The sequence below is a fragment of the Anomaloglossus baeobatrachus genome, chromosome 3 (assembly GCF_048569485.1).
Source record: "Anomaloglossus baeobatrachus isolate aAnoBae1 chromosome 3, aAnoBae1.hap1, whole genome shotgun sequence".
NCBI lineage: Eukaryota > Metazoa > Chordata > Amphibia > Anura > Aromobatidae > Anomaloglossus > Anomaloglossus baeobatrachus.
The window spans coordinates 666159486-666173839 of NC_134355.1; the positions used below are offsets into that span (position 1 = coordinate 666159486).

The 14354-nt window shown below is 43.5% G+C and overlaps 1 non-coding gene across 1 annotated transcript; it reads left to right on the top strand.

Moving 5' to 3' along the window:
• The first annotated feature begins 631 nt into the window (after positions 1-631).
• TRNAR-UCU (transfer RNA arginine (anticodon UCU)) lies at positions 632-717 on the top strand. The gene is given in 2 exon segments: positions 632-668; positions 682-717. It is a non-coding gene; the product is annotated as a tRNA-Arg (tRNA).
• The last annotated feature ends 13637 nt before the right edge of the window (positions 718-14354 follow it).

Consider the following 14354-nt stretch of genomic DNA (forward strand, 5'->3'; position numbering starts at 1 on the left):
AAGAAGGCAACCCAGTTTTGTGAACTTTTAAAATGCTGTTTTTCCATCCTGTTTTGAAATCATGTAGATTTGTTGTGTGTCGAGGGCACAGAGAGAGTCGAAAAAATACTAACGCTCAGTTTTTCTCCGCTGCTTCTAAAATGATTGAACATCTTGATGTTATATTTTAGAACTCCTGAACTTCCAAATGTAAATCAGATTTTAAAATGATCAAAGAAAAGAATGTAGAGGAAGCTGCTAAAAAAACACTCTTTAGCATAAAGTTGGAAATTTAAATGTCTAGATAAGATAAAGATTCAAAGATTGGAGGCTTGTTTTAATTGGAGAATAGTTTTGTATCAAAAGAATTTAAAAATGTGTCCATTATCTTCAGTATTCTTTAAAGGTGGAATTGAAAAAAAGGAAATATTTTCCAAAAAAGTTTATTTGCCTCCTTAAATCATAATGTATGCCATAAGATATGTCCAGAAAATTGGCTTGAAATTTTTGTCTTTACTAAAATGTAAATATTTTTTGAAAATCTGCTCTCAAATCTTGAAAGATTGCTTTTAGAGTGATTTCCATCTTTACTATACTTTGGCTTATTAGATTTTAGCCACACTGAAGTTCCAAACAATGACTTTTAGTTTCTGGCTCTGTGGCGCAATGGATAGCGCATTGGACTTCTAGGAAAGTGTAGGCATTCAAAGGTTGTGGGTTCGAGTCCCGCCAAAGTCAGCTTTTGTTTGGTGTCTGATGCGAAAGTCCTATATAATACCCATAAGAAAATAAAGAGTAAGAAATGATCTAATATATGATTTATTATTATCCTTTAGAGCATTTTTGTAGAATTCAAAAATCGCTAGGGCTCCCCTTTCTAGAAAAGACTAAGAAGGCAACCCAGTTTTGTGAACTTTTAACATGCTGCTTTTCCATCCTGTTTTGAAGTTCTTTCTTCATGTAGATTTGTTATGTGTGTCTAGGAAACAGAGAGAGTCGAGAAAATGCTGATGCTGAGGTTTTCTCTGCTGCTTCTAAAATGATTGAACATCTTGATTTTATATTTTAGAACTCCTGACTTTCTAAATGTAAATCAGATTTTAAAATGATTAAAGAAAAAATTGTAGAGGAAGCTGCTAAAAAAACCACTCTTTAGCACAAAGTGGGGAATGTAAATGTCTACATAACATAAAGATTTAAGATTGGTGGCTTGTTTTAATTGGTGAAGAGTTTTGTATCAAAAGAATTTAAACCTTTGTCCTATATCTTCAGTATTCTTTAAAAGTATAATTGAAAAAAAAGGAAACATTTTCCATAAAAGTTTTTTTCCCTTCTGAAATCATAATGTATGCCATGACATATGTCTAGACAATTGGCTTGAAATTATTGTCTTTACTAAAATGTAAATATTTTGTTAAAATCTGCTCTCAAATCTTGAAAGATTTCATTTAGAGTGATTTCCATCCTTACTATTCTTTGGTTTCTTAGTTTTTAGCCACACTGAAGGTCCAAACAAGTTCTTTCAGTTTCAGACTCTGTGGCGCAATGGATAGCGCATTGGACGTCTTGGCAAGTGAAGGTATTCAAAGGTTGTGGGTTTGAGTCCTGCCAGAGTCAGCTGTTGTTTGGTGTCTGATGCGAAAGTCCTAAAATAATACCCATAAAAAAAAGGAAGAAATGCTCTAATATATGATTTATTATTATCCTTTAGAGCATTTTTGTAGCATTCAAAGTTCGCTAGGGCTCCCCTTTCTAGAGAAGACTAAGAAGGCAACCCAGTTTTGTGAACTTTTAAAATGCTGCTTTTCCATCCTGTTTTGAAATTCCTTCTTCACGTAGATTTGTTATGTGTGTCTAGAAAACAGAGAGAGTCGAGGAAATGCTAACGCTGAGATTTTCTCTGCTGCTTCTAAAATGATTGAACATCTTGATGTTATATTTTAGAACTCCTGAACTTCCAAATGTAAATCAGATTTTAAAATGATCAAAGAAAAGAATGTGGAGGAAGCTGCTAAAAGAACACTCTTTAGCACAAAGTGAGGAATGTAAATGTCTAGATAAGATAAAGATTCAAAGATTAGAGGCTTGTTTTAATTGGAGAAGAGTTTTGTATCTAAAGAATTTAAACCTTTGTGAATTATCTTCAGTATTCTTTAAAGGTGGAATTGAAAAAAAGGAAATATTTTCCAAAAAAGTTTATTTGCCTCCTAAATTATAATGTATGCCATAAGATATGTCCAGAAAATTGGCTTGTAATTTTTGTCTTTTCTAAAATGTAAATATTTTGTGAAAATCTGCTCTCAAATCTTGAAAGATTGCTTTAACAGTGATTTCCATCTTTACTATTCTTTGGTTTTCTAGTTTTTAGCCACACTGAAGTTCCAAACGATATCTTTCAGGTTCTGGCTCTGGGGCGCAATGGATAGCGCTTTGGACTTTTAGGGAAGTGTAAGGGTTCAAAGGTTGTGGGTTTGAGTCCTGCGAGAGTAAGTTTTTGTTTTGTATCTGATGCGAAAGTCCTATATAGTACCTATAAGATAATAAAGAGTAAGAAATGATATAATATATGATTTATTATTATCCTTTAGAGCATTTTTGTAGAATTCAAAGTTCGCTAGGGCTCCCCTTTCTAGAAAAGACTAAGAAGGCAACCCAGTTTTGTGAACTTTTAAAATGCTGCTTTTCCATCCTGTTTTGAAATTCTTTCTTCATGTAGATTTGTTATGTGTGTCTAGAACACAGATAGTCGAGAAAATGCTAACGCTGAGTTTTTCTCTGCTGCTTCTAAGATGATTGAACATCTTGATTAGAGATGAGCGAACCGGTCCCGGTTCACCTCGAGTTCGGTTCGCCGAACGGAGGTGTCGTTCAAGTTCGGTTCGTCGAATGTTCGACGAACCGAACTCGAACCACATAGGAAACAATGGCAGGCAATCACAAACACATAAAAACACAAAGAAAACACCCTCAAAGGTGTCCAAAAGGTGACAAACAACTCACAACACAACAAAAACACATGGGAAAGTGACAAGGACATATACTCATGCGAAAATAAAAGAGCTGGACAAGGGAAAAGAGGAGGAGACACAGATATAGGCATGGTATGCCATTCTAAAATGATGTAAAACACCGCAAGGAGATTCAAAGCAGAGTCTCCCTTTTTTCCAAAAATTGGGCCACACAGACACCTCTTCAGTGGCAGCACTTGTGCCCCAGTTGTACACTTCACAGCTAGATTTGCATCAAGCACATTCAAAAATACGCCATACTTACCGTCCCCAGGAGGACACCGGGGTAGGTAGCTAAGTCTTTCCTGATCCCAGCTCTGTTCATCTTGGCTCCTTTTAAAAAACGCAGCAAGCAAGGGTTACTCCAAGCGGAGTCTCCTTTTTTTCCAAAAATTGGGCCACACAGACACCCCTTCAGTGGGAGCACTTTTGCCCCAGTTGAACACTTCACAGCTAGATTTGCATCAAGCACATTCAAAAATACGACATACTTAACCGTTCGCAGGATGACCCTGGGGTAGGTAGATAAAGTCTTTGCTGAACCATGACTTGTTCATCTTGGCTCCTTTTAAAAAACACAGCAAGCAAGGGTTACTCCAAGCGGAGTCTTCCTTTTTTTCCAAAAATTTGGCCCCACACACACCCACCCCTTCAGTGGCAGCACCTGTGCCCCAGTTGTACACTTCACAGGTAGATTTGCATCAAGCACTTTCAAAAATACGCCATACTTAACCGTCCCCAGGAGGACACCGGGGTAGGTAGCTAAGTCTTTCCTGATCCCAGCTCTGTTCATCTTGGCTCCTTTTAAAAAACACAGCAAGCATAGGTTACTCCAAGCGGAGTCTCCTTTTTTTCCAAAAATTGGGCCACACAGACACCCCATCAGTGGCAGCACTTGTGCCCCAGTTGTACACTTCACAGCTAGATTTGCATCAAGCACATTCAAAAATACGCCATACTTAACCGTTCCCAGGATGACCCTGGGGTAGGTAGATAAAGTCTTTGCTGAAACATGACTTGTTCATCTTGGCTCCTTTTAAAAAAAAATGCAAGCAAGGGTTACTCCAAGCGGAGTCTCCTTTTTTTCCAAAAATTGGGCCACACAGACACCCCATCAGTGGCAGCACTTGTGCCCCAGTTGTACACTTCACAGCTAGATTTGCATCAAGCACATTCAAAAATACGCCATACTTAACCGTTCCCAGGATGACCCTGGGGTAGGTAGATAAAGTCTTTGCTGAAACATGACTTGTTCATCTTGGCTCCTTTTAAAAAAAAAATGCAAGCAAGGGTTACTCCATGCGGAGTCTCCTTTTTTTCCAAAAATTGGGCCACACACATACCCACCCCCTCAGTGGCAGCAGTTTTGCCCCAGTTTTACACTTCACAGCTAGATTTGCATCAAGCACATTCAAAAATGCGCCATAATTAACCATCCCCAGCATGACACCGGGGTAGGTAGATAAAGTCTTTGCTGAACCATGACTTGTTCATCTTGGCTTCAGTTAAAAAACACAGCAAGCAAAGATTACTCCAAGCGGAGTCTCCTTTTTTTTCAAAAATTGGGCCACACACACACCCACCCCTTCAGTGGCAGCAGTTGTGCCCCAGTTGTACACTTCACAGCTAGATTTGCATCAAGCACATTCAAAAATACGCCATAAAGAACCGTCCCCAGCATGACACCTGGGTAGGTAGATAAAGTCTTTGCTGAACCATGACTTGTTCATCTTGGCTCCTTTTAAAAAACACAGCAAGCAAGGGTTACTCCAAGCGGAGTCTCTCTTTTTTTCCAAAAATTGGGCCCCACACACCCACTTATTCAGTGGCAGCACTTGTGCCCCAGTTGTACACTTCACAGGTAGATTTGCATCAAGCACATTCAAAAATACGCCATACTTAACCGTCCCCAGGAGGACACCGGGGTAGGTAGCTAAGTCTTTCCTGATCCCAGCTCTGTTCATCCTGGCTCCTTTTAAAAAACACAGCAAGCAAGGTTTACTCCAAGCGGAGTCTCCTTTTTTTCCAAAAATTGGGCCACACACACACCCACAACTTCAGTGGCAGCAGTTGTGCCCCAGTTCTACATTTCACAGCTAGATTTGCATCAAGCACATTCAAAAATACGCCATAATTAACCATCCCCAGCATGACACCGGGGTAGGTAGATAAAGTCTTTGCTGAACCATGACTTGTTCATCTTGGCTTCAGTTAAAAAACAGAGCAAGCAAGGGTTACTCCAAGCGGAGTCTCCTTTTTTTTCAAAAATTGGGCCACACACACACCCACCCCTTCAGTGGCAGCAGTTGTGCCCCAGTTGTACACTTCACAGCTAGATTTGCATCAAGCACATTCAAAAATACGCCATAAAGAACCGTCCCCAGCATGACACCGGGGTAGGTAGATAAAGTCTTTGCTGAACCATGACTTGTTCATCTTGGCTCCTTTTAAAAAACACAGCAAGCAAGGGTTACTCCAAGCGGAGTCTCCTTTTTTTCCAAAAATTGGGCCACACACACACCCACAACTTCAGTGGCAGCAGTTGTGCCCCAGTTCTACACTTCACAGCTAGATTTGCATCAAGCACATTCAAAAATATGCCATACTTAACCGTCCCCAGCATGTCACCGGGGTAGGTAGCTAAGTCTTTCCTGATCCCAGCTCTGTGCATCTTGGATCATTTTTAAAAACAATGTAAGCAAGGGTTACTCCAAGCGGAGTCTCCCTTTATTTCAAAAATTTGGCCACACACACACCCACCCCTTCTGTGGCAGCAGTTGTGCCCCAGTTGTACACTTAACAGCTAGATTTGCATTAAGCACATTCAAAAATACGCCATAATTAACCGTCCCCAGCATGACACCAGGGTAAGTAGATAAAGTCTTTGCTGAACCATGACTTGTTCATCTTGGCTCCTTTTAGAAAACACAGTAAGCAAGGGTTACTCCAAGCGGAGTCAACCTTTTTTTCCAAAAATTGGGCCCCACACACACCCACCCATTCAGTGGCAGCACTTGTGCCTCAGTTGTACACTTCACAGCTAGATTTGCATCAAGCACATTCAAAAATACGCCATAATTCATAATTAACCGTCCCCAGCATGACACCGGGGTAGGTAGATAAAGTCTTTGCTGAACCATGACTTGTTCATCTTGGCTCCTTTTAAAAAACACAGCAAACAAGGGTTACTCCAAGTAGAGTCTCCCTTTTTTCCAAAAATTGGGCTACACAGACACCCCATCAGTGGCAGCACTTGTGTCCTAGTTGCAAACAGGATGTTTTGATTTGCATCAAGCACATTCCAAATCCACAAGCATTTATTCCAAATCCACAAGCATTTACACTCCCCAGGATGACACAGGGGTAGTAAATTCCTTGTGGATCCATGACTTGTTCATTTCGATGAACGTCAGTCTGTCCACATTGTCACTGGACAGACGCGTGCGCTTATTTGTCAGCACACACCCAGCAGCACTGAAGACACGTTCAGAGACAACGCTGGCAGCTGGACACGACAAAATCTCCAAGGCGTAAGTTGAGAGCTTTGGCCATTTTTCAAGATTTGAAGCCCAAAATGAGCAAGGCTCAATTTGCAAAGTCATGGCATCGATGTTCATTTGGAGATACTCCTGTACCATCCTCTCCAGCCGTTGACTATGTGTCAGACTTGTTGTCTCTGGTGGCCTTGCAAAGGACGGTCTAAAAAAATTATGAAAAGATTCCATAAAATTGCTGTTACCAGCACCAGATACGGTGCTACTGGTGCGGGTAGACTGTTGAAGATGACGAGACCGTCCCATGTTTGTCAAGTTACAACTGGGAGATTCACTCCCTGCACCTGCACGGTTGTTTGGTGGAAAAGCCGAGCTAATATCGAGTAACAGCTTCTGCTGATACTCCTGCATACGTGAGTCCCTTTCTATGGCTGGGATTATGTCACAAAATTTGGGCTTGTACCGGGGATCTAATAGTGTGGCAAGCCAGTAGTCATCATCACTTCTAATTTTGACAATACGAGGGTCATGTTGGAGGTAGTGCAGCAAGAAGGCACTCATGTGTCTTGCGCGGCCATGCGGACCAAGTCCACGCTGTGTTTGTGGCATAGAGGTGCTAACCGTTCTTTCTTCCTCTGACATCTCCCCCCAACCTCTTTCAACAGAAATTTGACCAAGGTCTCCCTCATCCGCTGAGTCTTCCATGTCCATGGACAGTTCGTCCTCCATTTCTTCATGTTCTCCTGCACCTTCCTCAACATCTCGCCTGCTACCATGCACCCTTTTTCATCCCTGTCCCCCATGGTCCCATGCCTTCCCCGTTGGTGATGATGAACGTCTGGACCTTGGTGATGTTGTTGTGTCTTGCGCATATGAATCCTCCTGTAGTTCCTCCCCTTCCTGTTGTCCCACCCCCTGACTCCGAATAGTGTTTAGCGTGTGCTCCAGCATGTAAATGACTGGAATTGTCATGCTGATAATGGCATTGTCAGCGCTAAACATATTCGTCGCCATGTCGAAACTGTGCAGAAGGGTGCATAGGTCCTTGATCTGAGACCACTCCATCAGGGTGATCTGCCCCACCTCTGCATCTCGTTGGCCCAGGCTATACGTCATGACGTATTGCACCAGGGCTCGGCGGTGCTGCCACAGTCACTGTAACATGTGGAGAGTAGAATTCCAGCGTGTCGCCACATCGCATTTCAGGCGATGAACCGGCAGGCCGAAAGACTTCTGGAGCGATGCAAGTCACTCAGCTGCGGTGGTTGAACGGCAGAAGTGAGCAGACAGTTTTTGTGCCCTGGTCAGAAGGACATCTAGGCCGGGATTGTGTGTTAAGAATTGCTGGACAACAAGGTTCAACACGTGAGCCATACAAGGCACGTGTGTCACCTTGACGAGGCGAAGGGCCGCACCCAGGTTTGCAGCATTGTCGCACACGGCCTTACCAGGCTGCAGGTTGAGTGGAGACAACCATTTATCAAACTCGGACCGCAGAACTGACCACAACTCCTCAGCTGTGTGACTCCTATTCCCAAGACATGTCAAGCTAAAGACCGCCTGATGCCGTTGCGCTCTGCTGCCAGCATAGTAATGAGGGGTGCATGATTCCTTCTGCGCAGTGAGAACGCTGGTGGCCTGACCAGGCACGCTTGGGGCGGAGGTGGAGGACACAGATGAGGTGGAGGAGGCAGAAGCAGTGGCGGAACTTGGACAGACAGAGGATTGACACACAAATCGTGGGGACGGCAAGACTTGTGCAGCAGACCCTTCACCATCTATCACCATAGTTACCCAGTGCCCAGTCAGCGACATGTAACGTCCCTGTCCATGCTTACTGGTCCAAGTATCGGTGGTGAAATGCACCCGTTGACACACAGAGTTTCTCAAGGAAGCGGTGATGTTGTGTGCGACATGCTTGTGTAGTGCGGGCACACCTTTCTTAGAGAAGTAGTGGCGACTGGGCATCTGGTACTGGGGCACAGCGACAGACAAAAGGTCTCTAAAATCCTGTGTGTCCACCAGGCAGCAAGGCAGCATTTCGGTAGCCAAGAGCTTACAGAGGGATAAAGTCAACCTCTTAGCTTTGTCATGGGTCACAGGAAATGGCCTTTTATTTGCCCAAATCTGAGGGACAGAGATCTGGCTGCTGTGTGTAGACTGTGTTAAGTAGGGTGTCCCTGGAAAAATGCAGGTTTGTGAGGAAAGTGCAGGCGGAGACATGATGTCGCCTTCATCCAACGTTGGTGCTATCGGTGTCTGAGAGAGCTGTACACACGCACTTGTTTCCCCTTCCAAACCAACTGACGACCTACCAAGCAAACTGCCTTTTGCGGTTACAGTGGTGGAAGTTGTGCGTGAAAAACCAGGTGTGACAGCTGTCCCCACAGTCCTAGAAGATGAAGAGCGCGCGGATGCACTGGAAGGGGCAGGCGGTGGATGGTTCACTCCGCTAGGCCGCATTGCAGCACGTTGAGCTTCTTACTGGGACATATGATATTTATTCATGTGACGATTCATGGAAGAAGTTGTCAAACTGCTGAGGTTTTGCCCTCTACTAACATAATTACGACAAATTTTACAGATCACATAATTTGGGCAGGCTAGGCAAGGCTTAGAGGGCATGCGACCTGCTGATCCACCCCGACTAGTGCTCAGAGGCAGAGTGGTGGCTGAGGATGCAGTTGTAGACGTGCTACCAGTGCTCCAACTCTGTCCAGGAAGGTGCAAGGTAACTTCGTCGTCGGTTGCATCCTCCTCCACCGCCTCTGTTGACCTCCTCGAGGGCCTGACTGTGGGTTGACAGTAGGTGGGATCTAGAACTTCCTCATCAATTGTTGTGTTTGCACTCCCCTCACCCTCAAACCGAGCCTCTTCTTGCCCTGACCGAATATTTAAGTTGTTATCCCAATCTGGTATCTGCGTCTCATCGTCATCAGTATGTTCCTCATTGTCTATAACAACAGGTGTTACAGTTTGTGAAAAAGGGTCAACATTATGCTCAGAAACTTGGTCCTCACGGAATCAATCAGAGTCACAAAGGTTCTGGGCATCACTGCAGACCATTTCCTGGTCTGTACTCACTGTAGCTTGGGAGCAGACCTCTGATTCCCAGGCTATAGTGTGACTGAACAGCTTTGCAGACTCACCCATCTCAGTTCCACCATACTGTGCAGGGCGTATGGAGACTTCAGAGCTGGGAGAAAGCAAGTTTGATTGGGATGACAACTCAGAGGACTGGTGTTTTTTGGATGCAGTAGTTGAGGTGGCGGAGAGGGCACTTGTTGGACCACTTGAGATCTATTCAAGCATTTTCCTTTTTTGGCCATCATCTACCTTTGTTCCAGTTGTTCGTGTCCGTAAAAAAGGGAGCACATCGGATTGTCCACGGTAAGTAGTAGACATCTTACTTTTGCTGGAAGATGGTCTATCTTCAGCAGATGTTAATGGAGCTTTGCCACCTTCCCCACGGACAAACCCTTTTTTTCCTTTTCCAACACGCCTCTTACCCTTTCCACCAGCATCTGTCATTTTGATACTCATTTTGATTGCGACAACATTGTGCACTTAAAATGTGTAGTAAAAATTGAGAGATGGTGTAGATTTCAGCGGTGGTCTAGCTTTATTAACAGCAGAATAAACAACAATAGTTATCCCTGACAATGCAACTACGGCCCTTAAACTGGCAGCATAAAATGCTAGTATAATAGCTTAGTAACAATGAGCTTGAGTGTGCAATGCAGGCAGACGTGCTGCAAATATCTTTGCACTAGTGGGACAATACAGAAGTCCAATAGCCACGTTTAGTATGCCACTAAGTTCACTCAGTGTTTGCTAGTATAATGGCTTAGTAACAATGAGTTGGAGTGTGCAATGCAGGCAGACGTGCTGCAAATATCTTTGCACTAGTGGGACTATACAGAAGTCCAATAGCCACGTTTAGGATGCCACTAAGTTCACTCAGTGTTTGCTAGTATAATGGCTTAGTAACAATGAGTTTGAGTGTGCAATACAGGTAGAGGTGCTGCAAATATCTTTGCACTTGTGGGACGATACAGAAGTCCAACAGCCACGTTTAGGATTCCACTAAGTTCACTCAGTGTTTGCTAGTATAATGGCTTAGTAACAATGAGTTTGAGTGTGCAATGCAGGCAGAGGTGCTGCAAATATCTTTGCACTTGTGGGACGATACAGAAGTCCAACAGCCACGTTTAGGATGCCACTAAGTTCACTCAGTGTTTGCTAGTATAATGGCTTAGTAACAACGAGTTTGAGTGTGCAATGCAGGCAGAGAAGCTGCAAATATCTTTGCACTTGTGGGACGATACAGAAGTCCAACAGCCACGTTTAGGATTCTACTAAGTTTACTCAGTGTTTGCTAGTATAATGGCTTAGTAACAATGAGTTTGAGTGTGCAATGCAGGCAGAGGTGCTGCAAATATCTTTGCACTTGTGGGACGATACAGAAGTCCAACAGCCACGTTTAGGATTCCACTAAGTTCACTCAGTGTTTGCTAGTATAATGGCTTAGTAACAATGAGTTTGAGTGTGCAATGCAGGCAGAGGTGCTGCAAATATCTTTGCACTTGTGGGACGATACAGAAGTTCAACAGCCACGTTTAGGATGCCACTAACTTCACTCAGTGTTTGCTAGTATAATGGCTTAGTAACAATGAGTTTGAGTGTGCAATGCAGGCAGAGGTGCTGCAAATATCTTTGCACTTGTGGGACGATACAGAAGTCCAACAGCCACGTTTAGGATTCCACTAAGTTCACTCAGTGTTTGCTAGTATAATGGTTTAGTAACAATGAGTTTGAGTGTGCAATGCAGGCAGAGGTGCTGCAAATATCTTTGCACTTGTGGGACGATACAGAAGTCCAACAGCCACGTTTAGGATGCCACTAAGTTCACTCAGTGTTTGCTAGTATAATGGCTTAGTAACAACGAGTTTGAGTGTGCAATGCAGGCAGAGAAGCTGCAAATATCTTTGCACTTGTGGGACGATACAGAAGTCCAACAGCCACGTTTAGGATTCTACTAAGTTTACTCAGTGTTTGCTAGTATAATGGCTTAGTAACAATGAGTTTGAGTGTGCAATGCAGGCAGAGGTGCTGCAAATATCTTTGCACTTGTGGGACGATACAGAAGTCCAACAGCCACGTTTAGGATTCCACTAAGTTCACTCAGTGTTTGCTAGTATAATGGCTTAGTAACAATGAGTTTGAGTGTGCAATGCAGGCAGAGGTGCTGCAAATATCTTTGCACTTGTGGGACGATACAGAAGTTCAACAGCCACGTTTAGGATGCCACTAACTTCACTCAGTGTTTGCTAGTATAATGGCTTAGTAACAATGAGTTTGAGTGTGCAATGCAGGCAGAGGTGCTGCAAATATCTTTGCACTTGTGGGACGATACAGAAGTCCAACAGCCACGTTTAGGATTCCACTAAGTTCACTCAGTGTTTGCTAGTATAATGGCTTAGTAACAATGAGTTTGAGTGTGCAATGCAGGCAGAGGTGCTGCAAATATCTTTGCACTTGTGGGACGATACAGAAGTCCAACAGCCACGTTTAGGATTCCACTAAGTTCACTCAGTGTTTGCTAGTATAATGGCTTAGTAACAATGAGTTTGAGTGTGCAATGCAGGCAGAGGTGCTGCAAATATCTTTGCACTTGTGGGACGATACAGAAGTTCAACAGCCACGTTTAGGATTCCACTAAGTTCACTCGGTGTTTGCTAGTATAATGGCTTAGTAACAATGAGTTTGAGTGTGCAATGCAGGCAGAGGTGCTGCAAATATCTTTGCACTTGTGGGACGATACAGAAGTTCAACAGCCACGTTTAGGATTCCACTAAGTTCACTCAGTGTTTGCTAGTATAATGGCTTAGTAACAATGAGTTTGAGTGTGCAATGCAGGCAGAGGTGCTGCAAATATCTTTGCACTTGTGGGACGATACAGAAGTCCAACAGCCACGTTTAGGATTCTACTAAGTTCACTCAGTGTTTGCTAGTATAATGGCTTAGTAACAATGAGTTTGAGTGTGCAATGCAGGCAGAGGTGCTGCAAATATCTTTGCACTTGTGGGACGATACAGAAGTCCAACAGCCAAGTTTAGGATTCCACTAAGTTCACTCAGTGTTTGCTAGTATAATGGCTTAGTAACAATGAGTTTGAGTGTGCAATGCAGGCAGAGGTGCTGCAAATATCTTTAGACTTGTGGGACGATACAGAAGTTCAACAGCCACGTTTAGGATTCCACTAAGTTCACTCGGTGTTTGCTAGTATAATGGCTTAGTAACAATGAGTTTGAGTGTGCAATGCAGGCAGAGGTGCTGCAAATATCTTTGCACTTGTGGGACGATACAGAAGTCCAACAGCCATGTTTAGGATGCCACTAAGTTCACTCAGTGTTTGCTAGTATAATGGCTTAGTAACAATGAGTTTGAGTGTGCAATGCAGGCAGAGGTGCTGCAAATATCTTTGCACTTGTGGGACGATACAGAAGTCCAACAGCCACGTTTAGGATTCCACTAAGTTCACTCAGTGTTTGCTAGTATAATGGCTTAGTAACAATGAGTTTGAGTGTGCAAAGGGCAGGAGGGTACAGTGCCAGGGTTGTGGGTCTCTGGGTAGAGGAAAGGAAGCCTGCCTTCCTATCCCTCCTAATGGGGAAATGCAGCAAGGAAATCCCTGACCTTAGCTACACAGACGCTGTCATCTTGTGTTGCTGTTAAACTCTGTTTTCACGGACCTTTCACCTATGGCTCTGACCCTGCTGGTAAGGACTGATAGAAAGTGCTATCCCTATGCTGTTCAGCGCTGTGTATGGAGCGTACACAGCAGTATCGGCGATAGGAGCTGCGCCAGTGATGACTGACACCAAGGATGCAGAAGGGAAATAATGGCGTACTGGAGGAAAATATCCGGTTTTATAATGCAGGGACATGTGACATGGACATCCTATCACACATGCCGTTGCTTCTCTGGCTAAAAGTCCACTTAGCTGTGTGTGTGTCTGGGATTGGCTGACATGCTGGCCCGCCCCACTACACACGCACGCTTAGGGAAGGAAGACAAGGAAAAAAAAAGGCGATCGCCATTATCCATACAGCAGTGATCTGAATGCGCTGTTCCCGCACACTATACACTGAAATTTCATAATAGTGGGAGTCACAGAGTGACTTACACTATTACAGCGGAAAGCCAGCTAGTAATTAGCTGGTCTTTTTGCTGCTAGAACCGTTCTCGAACGTATCTAGAACTATCGAGCTTTAGCAAGAAGCTCGAGTTCTAGTTCGATCTAGAACAGCCCCCAAAATCACTGGAGCCGTGAACTGGAGAACCTCGAACCACGAACCGCGCTCAACTCTATTTATCAGCATGACAATTCCAGTCATTTACATGCTGGAGCACATGCTAAACACTATTCGGAGTCAGGTGGTGGGACAACAGGAATGGTAGGAACTACAGGAGGATTCATATGCACAAGACACAACAACATCACAAAGGTCCAGACGTTCATCATCACCAACGCGGCAGGCATGGGACCATGATCAAAGAAAAGAATGTAGAGGAAGCTGCTAAAAAAACACTCTTTAGCACAAAGTGGAGAATGTAAATGTCTAGATAAGATAAAGATTCAAAGATTGGAGGCTTGTTTTAATTGGAGAAGAGTTTTGTATCTAAAGAATTTAAACCTTTCCATTATCTTCAGTATTCTTTAAAAGTGGAATTGAAAAAAAGGAAATATTTTCCAAAAAAGTTTTTTTGCCTCCTGAAATCATAATGTATGCCATAAGATATGTCCAGAAAATTGGCTTGAAATTTTTGTTTTAACTAAAATGTAAATATTTTGTGAAAATCTGCTCT